Source organism: Phodopus roborovskii, unplaced genomic scaffold, assembly GCF_943737965.1.
Source record: "Phodopus roborovskii unplaced genomic scaffold, PHOROB, whole genome shotgun sequence".
Classification (NCBI taxonomy): domain Eukaryota; kingdom Metazoa; phylum Chordata; class Mammalia; order Rodentia; family Cricetidae; genus Phodopus; species Phodopus roborovskii.
Window position 1 is genome coordinate 9273971 of NW_026126585.1, and position 13572 is coordinate 9287542.

Here is a 13572-nt window from a genome sequence, read left to right on the forward strand (position 1 = left end):
ACCCGCTACATCATTGCCCCAGCCCCGCTGTACAATTCAGTTTTCTACTAAGAATTGGAATTTGGCCTGTACATGATATGTAAATGTGTTATACATAGCCTGAATAGAGGTTGATTTTAGAACGAATGTGATTGCTATAGACACTGTCTGATTTTCAAAGTAGATGAGAGCTATGAGTCTGACCTATCATTTCCCCATGGCATTTACTCCTCCATATCAACTTTTCCACTTCTAAGTGTAGCATATAGCGATGGACACAAGCAAATCCTAAGTTTAGGGAGATGAAATTTCACAGAAGGATCATACCCATGCAGCCAGTACCCAGAACAAGAGACAGGACTTGGTGACCACCCCAGAAGTTTCCTTGTGCAAATTCTTTATGATGCTGTATTATCTCAACTGAAAGCAGACCCAGCCCTCACTGTACAGCAGCTTCATGTGCTATTGACCTTGATGTCAACGCAATTGCATTCATGTAGCATCCAGCAACTGACAGCATTGGTATGAAATGGGGAAGGAAATGTTTCTTCTTGTCTTTCATATGAAACATTGTATGACAGCCACCTTTACTATATGTATCTCCGCCTGTCTTTCCTTTCTCTCATTCCCTCTTGTCCTTACCTTCATTCTTCACTTTCTCTCTCTTGTCTTTCTTGCTCTGCTTGCTGGGTTTTAAAGAGTTGAATTTGAAGGTGCTTGAAGACTGACTCAGTGGTAAATCGCAGGGATTATTATTCCAGAGGACTCAGGTTCAATTCCCAGCACCCACATGGTGGCAGGCTCAATTCCTTGCTTAGGATAAGTCTTCCTAGCTCAACTACTCCAATCTAGGATATCCCTGCAGATCCCCAGAGACCTGTGTGTTAGGCAATTCTAGACCCAGTCAACTTGATAATATTATCTCACTGCCTTTCTCTAGTCTGTGTTCTCAGCACTTTAAGAAAAGTCAGTGGGCTGTCAACATGGGATTTTACCTCGAGGTAACCTATTCCTTTCTTTACTCTATTTATTTATTTATTTATTTTGTGGCTACAGCGCACAACTGCGGTTGTGTAGTGTAACCTTAAAGACAGTACAATGCTTCTTGCTTTGTTGCTTCTGTCCAAAATCATTTTGCTAATTTGGAGCATTATTTTAGAAATTCTGTACAAAATTTCTGATTCCTTTCTTCTAGTCCTGTGAAGAAAATTATTGATTTTGTAATAAAGATTGTATCGATAATGTTGATTGCTTTGGACCAATACAGATATTCTACCAACACACTGATTCTTCTAACATGAAATGATTTTCTAGTTTTTGTAGCCTCTGCATGAAATGATTTTCTAGTTTTTGTAGCCTCTGCATTTTATCTCATACAGTTCTCATGGTTGTTTCTCTCCATCTTCTCTGTTTTGGAGATGTTGGAAATGACCTCAGGTATGTTTATTCCGTTCTTTGGATTTCAATCTGCTCCCTGTTTCTCTATTTGTTGCTCTGTTTACTGCAGATAATGATTCTGGGAGCCTTTTCTGGATGATCCTCTATGAAATGCTGTTACCTGATTGCATTTTTATTTATTGGCTGCTCCCTTACTCTTTGGTTCAGGTAGTTTTTAGTGTTCTAATATGAAGCAATATGGTTGACTGGTATTAAAGGAAAATATTCTGAGAGATCACAATATTTTAGTAACTTACAAACAATTTCCTAGAAGTAAATAGGAAAGCTGACATTGAACCACAGTAACCTCAAAGTACAAGAGCAAGTCCCTAAATCCTTGACAATGCATCAACACCCTCACAAAATAATTAGATATAATTGGAGTCTTGCCACTAGACACTGGAAAACAAATTCATATAGTTTGTTTGCGTGTATTTTCCCCTTAAAGCCTCTATTAAAGAAGGTGCAAAGTTTAGAAACCCTAGTCTTAACTAATGTAGAGTCAAAATTACCTAAGAGACTTAGGAAGCCCTCAGATGTTTTAAACATTGCAGCCAATTTATTATTCTTTGGAAATGCTGGGTTTATAAGCTGACCTTGACTTGCCTTTGTTTCTCATTATTTTTGAAATCCAGCTATATTATGTCTTTAGTTACATAGCTCTTTAAATAGAGGTCAATAATACAGCTAGTTAAACCCGTGGGTATCTCTACCACCACAATAGTTTCTAACCAAGGGGGTAGGGGTGAGGGGGTACTAATACTTAGAAGATGACATTCCAGAGAAACTGGCTTATTATTGAAATATTTGAAGTGGTGTTGCTTTTATCTCGCTAAGGATTCTAACTCAAAGCAGTTTTGTCAAATGCCTTTAATCCCAACACTGGGGAGGCAGAGATAGAAGAATCTCTGAGAGTTTGAGACTAGCCTAGACTACAGAATGCTTTACAGGACAGGCTCCAAAGATACAGAGAAGCCCTGCCTTGGAAAGCCAAAGAGAAAGGAAAGGGAGAGAGAGAGAGAGAGAGAGAGGGGGGGGGAGAGAGAGAGAGAGAGGGAGGGAGGGAGGGAGGGAGAGGAGGAGAGAATAAGTAAATCTCTACAGCAGAACGAGTTATTTATTGTAATGAGGTAACCTATTTCTCCTCAGTGCAAGATGGTTAACTTTAGGTGTCAGCTTGACTGGACCTTGAGTCAATTAAGAGGCATCCCTGAGTATGTCCCAAAATGTTTCAGGAAAGGATTAACTAAGGGAGAAGACCACCAAACATAGCAACACCTTCCATCAGTGACCCTTTACAAAGAAGTCTGAGGGAAAATCGTTTGCTTTTTGCCTGTCTGCCTTTACTGGTGAACATTTTTGCTGCACTGTCTGGATCCCATTACTGATGCTGGAAACCAGGTTCTCCAGCCTTCCAATGTGGACCAGGGACCAGGTGCTCTCCAGGAATCCCCCAAGCCTTCACCACCAGTTTAGGAATGCACAACTAAAATTGTGTCCTGAGCTTCTACTCAGTTCTCAGCACCTCCAGCATGCAGAAGGCCAGGGTTGGACTCTCGAACAAAAATGTATAAGCAACCTAATAAATTAAATATATACACATTCCAGAAGTACCACTTCACCTGAGAACAGAGACAAATTCAGTATGTGAATTCATACAAAGTATTTATTATTGGCCAAAACAGTATATTAACAAATACAGAAGCATGATTAGCTCAGAGGGTAAAGTTCTCAATTAAGAGCACATGTTGTTTTTCATTCCACGGGAACATTGAGACTGCTAGATTCATGTTTCCTTCTTCAGGACAAGAAGCTCTGCATTTTAACAGCTCCACACTTAGTATTAATATTATAAATGCTAGGACAAGTCCTGCCCAATTAATGTAAAACTTTGCAAACCAAAACCTTCCACGTAAAAGACAGGTAACTGAGAGGTATGTAACATGCTCTGATAACACCGCAGGGCCAACAATCAGCAGATTAAAACACAATTCCAGATTATTGCTGTTAGGGTCTAGATGGTCTGTAGCGATGAGGCACAAACCCTGACCCACATGTGTCCTGGCACTGAAAAAAACCACAGGGATGCATGAAATAAGGCCTGGAAGGAATATGTTCCAGGGCGAAAACGAGGCCACAAGGTTGAGGAAATGCAAAAGGAAGACATTAGGTAAGGGGTAAACACATAGTTAGCTCAAGCTCCACTTGCAATCCTGTCTTTCATAGTTAGCAAACAATATGTAAAGAGCAGTGGGAAAAATGAAGATGGTTCATTCCTGAAGTGAGCCAGCATCACTGTCTACCTTTCCAGGTCCCAGTGTTTCCGATGATTCTGCTGGCTAGGACAGTAGTAATAGATGTCTCTAGTGAGAAATTAGAGGTTGTGTACCCTTCTCTGACTTGTCATCAATGCTCCTTATCATTTCCAGGTCAAACAGTGTCCAATGGTGTCAAAACAAACATAATTAAAAAGTATAACGGAAGCTGGAGGGAGGGCTTATCCATTAAGAGCTCTTGCTGTCCCTGCTAAGGAACAGGGCTTGGGTGCCAGCACTTGGGTCTGGTGACTGACAACTGCCTCTCACTCCAATTCTTGGGAATCAGACTCCCTTTTCCTGCAGAAATGGGCACTGTACTCATGTGACATAATACACACACAGCCACACAAACATGCTCATAAAAGTAGTAAATCAGTCTTAAAAACCTGCAATTTTTACTTGAGAACAAGGTTGTATTTATAAGTGAAACCCAGCAAGACATTATTTGACCTGCAGGACCTCCTCCAGCATGCTCATCTGGTTCCTCCCCACAGTGACACAGAATTATTAGGGAGGAAAGGTAATGCCCTAAATCACATTTTGCTTGAGAATGATGAATACAGTAGAAGATAGAATGCCCTCCTGTTGATAAAGACACCCTGTCTCTTTCCTTTGGCTCCAGACCTTTTTTTCAAATCATTTTGACAAATGTCTAAAAAACTAAATGTTCTTCTTTGTACCTACACTTCACAGATGTCGCTTGTACTCACTGCCCTCCCTTGTCATATCAGAAAATTATTTTTGGATCAAGGTGGAAATAAACAAGCATGAGCAAGGGGACCTGACACTCAAACCTTCTCTAAAGCTGGACGCTCTGTGCAATCCAGTGAGGACAAGTGTGAACTTTCACCTCTCCTTTCATTAAAGCCAGATGTTAGTGGCTCCTGTTCAAAGCCAAGTCTGTGATAGAAGCAAGGGAAATCAGGGCATTATGTACTGATGAAGGCTCAGGGTCTGGACCAAAAGTTACAGACAAACAGAGACTAGCATGACCAGCAACGGATAAGTTAGACAAAGCCTTGGGTGAAAGTGTCATTTTCTAGAAAAACTGAAAAGTAGAATGGCACATGAAAGCTCAGAGTTGGAAAGATATCAGTGCTTTCAGGTCAATAGAAATATTGGAAAATAATCAACCGACAGTAGGTGAAATGGCTAAATGAGTAAAAGTGCTTGCCGTCAAGAGTTCAGGCCCCAGGACCCACATGGTAGAAGAACTTGTCTGATAACCTGCACACATGCACTGTGATGTGCACACACGCCAACCTCCAACGAATACATGCAACACAATGTTTTAAATTAGCAAAGGATTTTGAAATATGTTTTGTCTAAAAGATGGTAGAATAAGCAACATCAGAAAACAGACAAAATATATTATGTGTTTGCTCTCAATATACTAGAAGGTTGAACATGCCGATTTGAAGCAGCGAGAAGCACTAACAAACTATCTAGTGAAATTTAGAGACTCTGGTCCTAGTAAATGAGCACTAAGGAATGAAGTATGGAATTGTTCTCATGCTCTGGCTGTGTAAACCTGTATCAATGCGTTAGTCCTGAATCAGTTGAAATGTTGCTGATTTGATTTGTAATCTCTCAAATCCTGAAGACAGCAATTGGAGCCCAAGACAGTCAGCATATTGCTAAAATAAATGTTTGAGATCTTTTGTTTTGCCTGAGAGACTTTCTCTTTTGAATGTTGCATATCTGTAGTTGTCAGAACATTGTTAGAGACAGAATGGGAAATCGATTCATGGTTGTTCCTTAAGAGAGTATGCAAACACACAGACAATATTATAGCTTTAGCAGTGGTTTATGGCATGTCTCAGAAGACACAGCATATGGCTGAACTCATGGGTATGATTCTTTACAGTGAAAGGGTGAGAAATACATTCATCCATTTTCATTACTATAAGAAAGTCCCCAGGGTTCTCTACTTTATGAAGGAAGAAAATATATTCGTCTTGCAATTTTAGAGGCTGGAAGTCCAAGATTCTAATGCATGAGCTAGCCCACAGTATAAAGTCCTGAAAAAGGAGCTCAATGTGAAAACCAGACATCTGCTCAAGGGAATGAATAATAGGCTCAAACGGAAGTGCTAGGGTTCAAACAATGAAATCAGGAACCAGGATGAGAGACAAAGATACTTACAGTTGGATAAGAGACAGCAAAGAAGACCTGATAAGTAACGTACGTACAGGATCTGGGAGCCAATGTCATCAGCCTGGCTGACTAGTTTCCATGAGACCCCTGGAGAAAGCCTGTCCCATTGCAGGAAAAAGTTCTCTGACAATCCTGTAGAGACTTTCCCAAGTAGATATTTGGTGACTGTGTCCCCAAGTCATGCTCTGCTGGCCTTCAATGCTTCCAGAAACATTACAACAGTGACCCAAGGATGGTCAACTTATTTGGACCTCTAAAAGGGTCCATGTCATCCTCTTACTACTACCCTGGGGATGAAGCTTCCAACAGAGTAATACGTGTGGAACAAACCACACCAAAATCCAAAGAAAAAACAAACAAACAAAAAACATGGTTTGACATGGTTTCTAAGAGCATTTTCCTCCTGGTGGTCACTGAGAATGCATGTAGTTCTTGCAGCAATCAGTTGGGATAATCCTGTATGAAATGGTATGTCCTAAAGCACATACTCAGTATGTTATTGGACTCTAGTAAGACAAGCCTGTCTTAATTCTTCATGATCAACATTTCTCTTCATGTCTACTTTGGGGGACTCTGCTTTTGTGTACAAAGGGGGAACCCTATCAAAATTGGGATGGATAGTAATCCAATGGATCCTGTTTCACTTCAAAGCAGGCATACTTGAGGAAGACAGGTTATTTATGCAGTAAAGTACTAATCATAATGACATCATTGTCTTCAATCATGACATGATCTCTAGTCACGAGTGCAAATGTGCCCTCAGCCAGTACATCCACATACCAATGCATCATTCTAAAGATCAGATCACAGAACACCCATTTATGACATCCTTATGTTAATAATAGCTTCTTTTTCATAGTATATGATCAAAACCATAAACCAAGGAGAAAGTCAAAAGGCCAAGGAAATTGGTTAGGTTAACTCAAAATTGTCAATTCCTTCAGCTAACACATGTATTGCATGACATGAAGATATATCAGGATGCTGTTAAATGAGAACTGAAACAGGAAATTTGAGTTTAATATCTAATGTGCTATTTTATAATACCCAGCTATTTAGCATTTTATCATCGCAATTGCTTTGTAACATTTCTAAATTTCTATTTTATCACTAAATATACCCACCACCACTATCTATATAAATGTGGTATAAGTGTTGTAAGCACCCTCCACTAAAATATTCTATGTTAATTTATACTCAATACTGATTATATTCACTGGTATTAACCTCAGGTGTGACTGGAGAGATAGATCAGTATAAAAAACATTCTTGCAAAGCAAGCATGAAGATTGAAGTTTGAACCTTTTTGTACATCCAGGTTAATCTTCATGCTAGATTTGGTAATACAATATAATCCCACCAAGGACCAGAAAAAGGATAATTTCTACAAGTTCACAGAATAGCTAGTCTAGAGTACACAATAAGGAAAAGCTGGGCTGTGTTTCAATCACTATGGAAAAGAGAGGAATGAAACCTACCCAAGACTGTGCTTTGACCACCATGTGTACATCGTGGTATATATGCATGTGGTTTCAACTCCACCCCCCCACACACACACATGCACACTAAATTGCCTAATCTGTAATCTGAAGTCATTTACTTTCCTTAAAGGTGATGAGTACTGAGACCATCAGGAGAGTTGGAAACTTAATTCTTCTGGGTTCTTAGATAGAGTAAGTGAAATACTCTTTAAAGTATGAAAGGTTGTAGGTACCAAACAGTGCTTATTACCTCTTTGCCCATTTTCTTAGTCCCCACCAGATCCCACCTAGTGACAAGAGCAGCAGCGTTTGGGAAATTAAGACTAACCCAGTGCTTTACACCCACTCCTTTATCCAGGTGTCTGGAAGTTACTCTACTGAACTAAGTTGTTTTAATTTTTTTCCTAGAAGGACTCTCATTAGAACAGTTTCCTGGGGGATCAGGTTGGGGGAGTTGGACAGGGAGAATACTGAACCAGATGGCAGGAAATGGAGGTGGCATTTCCAGGTCAGGTAGAAACCTGATGCTAGAGACCCTTCCATGAATCTACAAGTATGAACCCAGCTAAGACCTAGAAATAGTGTATATGTAGTCTGAAGTGGCCAGCTCTTGTGATAAGATTGGTGATGACCCCATTGTCATCAGAAATCCTTTATCCAGTAACTGATGCAAACATATGCAGAGACACATAGCCAAATATTAGGCCAAGGTTGGGGACTTCTGTTGAAGTGAGGGAGGGGGGATTGTAGGAGCTACAGGAATCAAGGACACCACAAGAGTATCCACAGAAACAACTAACCTGGCTCATAGGAATGCCCAGAGTCTAAATCAACAACCAGGGAGCCTGTATGAGACCCACCTAGGTCCTCTACATATGGTTATGTAATTTGGTCTATTTGTGGGACCTCTAACAGTGGGAACAGGGCCTGTCCCTAATTCTTTAGCTTCCTCATACTGGATCACCCCAGCCTTAACACAAGGGAGATGCTTAGTCTTAGTGCAACTTGATATGCCATGCTTCATATGCCATGGTAACCCTGGAAGGCTTGCCCATTTCTGAACAGAAGCATAGCAGGAATGGGATTGGAAGGTGGGAGAATGGAGAGAGGGGAGGGATGGAAAACTGAAGTCAGGATGATAAATAAATTCAATAAAAATAAACTGTTGAACAAGTGAACTACAAAATAAAATAAAAACAAAACAAACAAAACCTCACGAGTTTTAGAAAATTCCCCAAACTTACAAAGTGCAGAAAGTGTTGCTCACGTTTGTGTAACTAGTAGCAATAGGTCAGCACAGTTGCCTACAAGTCCTGCAGGGAACTACAAGGATGCAACTCTTATGAGTAGTCACTCTTGCTGGTTGGGCTGTTCAGTGATGAAGCTGCCTTTGGGTCACCTGTGCTCCTGTAAGTAACACCCATAAGACTGTTTCAATAAGATAGGCTTTGGTGCAATCATTCCTTTGCTCTGATATTGGTACCTTCTCTAAGCTGATTGGACATTTGTTCACCCCTTCTCATGAAAAGTAAGACAGTAAGAGTAGGCAGTTATTAGTAGATTTGATCAAGGCCATGGACATAAGATGGCTGGCCTCCTCAGCCTGTACTTGGAACACAATGTGATAGAGTTAGTTAATGAATTTCTCCATTGTCTTTGAGATTTATTCCTGACCCTGCAGTCTCTATTCTAAGCCAGAGGCCCCTCCACCCAAAGAGTTGTGTCACTTGTCCAGAATGGCTTTGGTATATAGCATAAGCCTACAATGGAGTTGTCATTTCCTTGATGTCAGGACTGGCTGCTCTGTTGTCCTAGGAGCAATGTTTTGATGTCCCTACGTTTCAAACTCCACTCTTCACTTAAAATGTCCCCTTTCCCCTTTCTATATTCTACACTCATACATCTTTTGTCTGTAACTTTCAATCACGACTTGTGAGGGGAGAATTAGCAAGTCCTTTGTGCTGTAGAAATTAATACTCATAAAGTGATATGAGGAGGGAACGAGGAGCCTCATTGGATCTATACTTTTGTCTGATAAATATATGTTACAGTAAATTACCTAATTAAACAAGCATAACATGAAAATTAGATGTTTGTTTCTAGGCATCTTTGAAGTGGTAACCACATTCCTTTCTGTGGTATTTGTTATTCCTTCAATTTGCAAACGCTGAATCATCAGGAATTCCACTCTGTGGCTTTAATTGCAAGCATATCCACTAAGTGCTGATGTGGATCTTCTATTGCTGAGCTTTTAAAAGCTGGTAACTTCTTCTTTTCAGTCTTTTTTTCCCTCATAATTATGGTGGCTTTCTATGGCCAATACCACACCCTAATCTGCACATCACTGTTGTCTGACGTGCAGTTTCTAATTTTTAAATGATCCCAAACCTTTCTAATTTAAGTGCATGCATGAGTATATGTGTTTGTGTTCATGTGTTTATGAGTGCAGAGGCCAGAGAGGGTGTCACATCCCCAGACAGCCAGGGGAACAGGCAGTTGTGAGTCGCCTGACATGGGTGCTGGAACCTGAATTCAAGTCTTCTAGAAGAGTAGCAACAATTTTTAGCCACTGAGCCACATCTCCAGTCTTTGGATCATTCCTTTGGATCCTATCACTTGGAAAAATATGAAGCTGACTGCAGTCATAAGAATGTAGGTGGTAGCTTAACTGACTTGTGTAGGACACAAGCATCTGGTACTACTATGTTTGGCAGTTGGCCTGTACTGTTTCATTTACTCATGTCTAGGACATCCTTTGGGTTTGGGGGTGGGGGTGGGGGTAACTCAGTGGGACAGTACTTCCTTTGCACAATTCTGATTTGGGGCCTATCTAAGCACTTAACATACCAGGTATGAACAGAAAATGACTTCTTGCCCTCTAGAGCTGGAGTTAAAGTCAACTGTGAGCCACCCATCCCAGGTGCCGAGAAGCAAAGTGGGGTCTTCTGGAAGAGCAGCGAGTGCTCTCATCCTTTGACCCATCTTTCCAGTCCATAATCTAATGGATGTTAAACCTGATGCCTGTGTATCTTTATCAGAAGATTCTGCACTCAAGAAGGACCCAGGAGCCTTCAGAGTAAGGTCTGGGGGAAGCTGGCTGATCTCAGGCTTGTTCAAATGGATGCTGATTTTCCAAAGATGAAATGGTCAATCCCATCTCTCATCAGTGGTTTATCTCATGGTCCACTGTGTCACCTCCTTAATGTACCTCCTTAGCCTCAAGAACAACGCCTTTCAGAGACCTTAGCTTAGGGAACACATTCTTAGACTCACAGCAGTCTCTGCAAAGGGACTGTGACATGGCACACTAAAGAACAGGGCTGGGGACAGAGCAGCATGGAAAATGTTTAGTCCTCTTAATTGATAAGTCAAGGATGTGTAGGTAAAAGTAAGTTTTCTTCTACAAGAGTATTTAAAAATAAACAGATAATATTTAGTATTGATGAAGAGCTAAGAAAGCACATCCATAAGTAAGTTTAAGACAAACCCGGAAATCTGTGTTACATTTGTTTAAAACATTCTGGCTAGGAACTGGGATGCTGTGTAAGCATGAAGTCTAAGATTGACCCGAGAACAAACTAAATTCCAGGTACGGTGCCATATGCTCTCTATCTCATTGCTGGCCAGCTGGAAATAAGAGGAGCCCTAAGATTCCTTGGTCTATTAATGGAGCTATATTGGTGAACTCCAGTTTCAGGAAGAGATCCTCTATTTAAAAAAAAAAAAAAATCATGAAGAGAGTGACAGAAAATACTCAGTGACAGCCTCTGGTCGCACAAAAACACTTTTGCTCCCCAAAACAATCATACACACACACACACACACACACACACACACACACCACAAACGCTCACAAAAATACACAATCACTCACACACATACACACCCACACTCAAACCCAAATACATACACATACAAACTAAAAAGAGACATGCAAGCTGTTTTCCACTGACATTATTCTAACTACTGAGAATTTATTCTAAGCAAATTATTAGGGTAACATCAATTCATGACCTTTTGGTAAAACTTGAGTAAAGAAATTATTAGATAAATTTACAAACATAATTAATATATTTTATATGAATTTAAGGATGGATGATAACATTTCTAAATATACTGTGTTAAAGCAAATGAAATATTTGATGTTATTACTTTAAAACATACTGAAATAACCAAAGATTTTGATTGTCCATGACTTAAAAATCATCACTTTTGTACAGTTCAATTTGATAATTATGGTTGAAGCGAACAACGGAAACCAGTAAAATATCAGCAAACAGCTCAAGTGCACTTTTATGTATATTTATAAACATCAGAAACACATAAGAAGGACTTTTGCCTTGTGTTAATAATGCCGATTTCAGATTTAAAATTATATTTACTTTTATTTTTCTTAATTTTATAATTTTTCCTTCAATAAACATGAGCAAACATGTCATTTCTAAATTAGTAAATAAAAAGGACAAATAACAGATGAACAATTTTAGCAATTATAAACTAATTTCTAGAAACCCAAAGTAGAGGTATAATACAGCTTTTTTTTCTGATCATGACATGATAATACATGTTATTAGAAAAAGCCATTTCCAGTTATTGTATCAGAATTCGGTAATTACTTTTTCAATAAAGAAACTGAAATCTATTAAAAGCAAAAATGTGAAATAAATTAGCTTTATACCCTGCACTCAATTAAACTATCATAGAAAGAAGGTAATGAATGGAGATAATTTGAGTGAAGGAATAAAGCTTTACAAAGCAGATTTTTAGCACTCTTCTAAAATCAATTAAAATACTGCAAAGCTAGAAACCCACAGGCTCCCCAGCACAGCATGCATGTTAAGTCACAGGGAGGGTATCTTCTCTCCGGGCCTTACAGGAACATAGGCACAGTCATAGGGACACAACACGCTGGTGGCCGTCTCCACAGCTGCAAGAATAGCAAGAATGCTAAGACAGCAGGAGTCTAAGCCAACCCTGGGCTCTGTATATGCAGTCCTTTCTCGCTAACATAAGTAAGTGTAGTATGTTGTCTGCCATATGCAGATTCTCATAAGGGAAAAAAATGGGATTTAGTGTTGGCAAACGTGTTTGCTTATTCCTGAACCTGACTCAGTTCAATCCCTGTGACCCACACTGTGCGAGAAAAAATCTAATCCCCTCAAGTTGTTTCTGACCTCCACTAGCACACACACACACACACACACACACACACACACACACACACACACACACACGCCATGCATGTGCACCAACAAACTTAAAAATGGATATGTGCGAAATTGGAAAGCTAGTAAAGCTATGCTAGGGGCTAAGAGCGAATGAGAAAGGAACAGAGGATGGGTGTCATCAAGTACATTTTAAACAAGTGTGGAAAAGATACAGTAAAACTCATCACCCTCAGCACCTGTGTGTTGCTGCCTGTTAAACTGTTACACTAAGTTCCTGGGACCCAGATCAGAGTTCATGGATGGAGTACGTAACTCTAGAAATGAACTTCCAACAAGACATCTCCCTGCTTAAATATGATTACATTATTTTTTTACATTTGTTCTTTTACAAATTCTCGATCGTGTTTTCGTGTTTCAAAACAGTCCTCTGGAGAGTCTGGAAGATTTAGAAAGCATGTGTTGGTTGTGTGCATTCGCTGCCTTTAAAGGTGATGCTGCACTTCCTGCCTCTCTTCTTTACAGAAGACGCTCTGGCTGGGTTTCAGCTTCCCCATCTGGATAGACACCTTCCTTCTTCCTGCCTCCTGAAAATCACTGGGGCAGGGCAGCATTTCTGAATTCTTTGTCCTCCTACCCTCAATCATGCAGGGTATATTTTTAGGGGTCCTTGAAAAATATGTGCCCTTGTAAGTTGGAATGCTACTCCGAACCCAAGCTTGAGAATTACTGGGGCAAATATAAATAAAGGAGGACTTTTCCAACGTTGTCATCTCCAGAAGAACAGATGCTCTTTTTCAAAAGATTCATGTTATATTTAATAAGATGAGTATGGGTTTGCGCATATGAGTGATGGTATATATAGAGACCAGAAGATAGTGTCAGAGCCAGAGGAGCTGGAGTTAAAAGGGACCAGCCATCCCTCATGGAACCAGATCCCATATCCTTCGCAAGAGTAGGAAGCATTCCTAATTGCAGAGACAGCTTCCCAGATCCCAGAAGGGTTCTGTCGGCTTATCCCCTCTGTAAGAACAC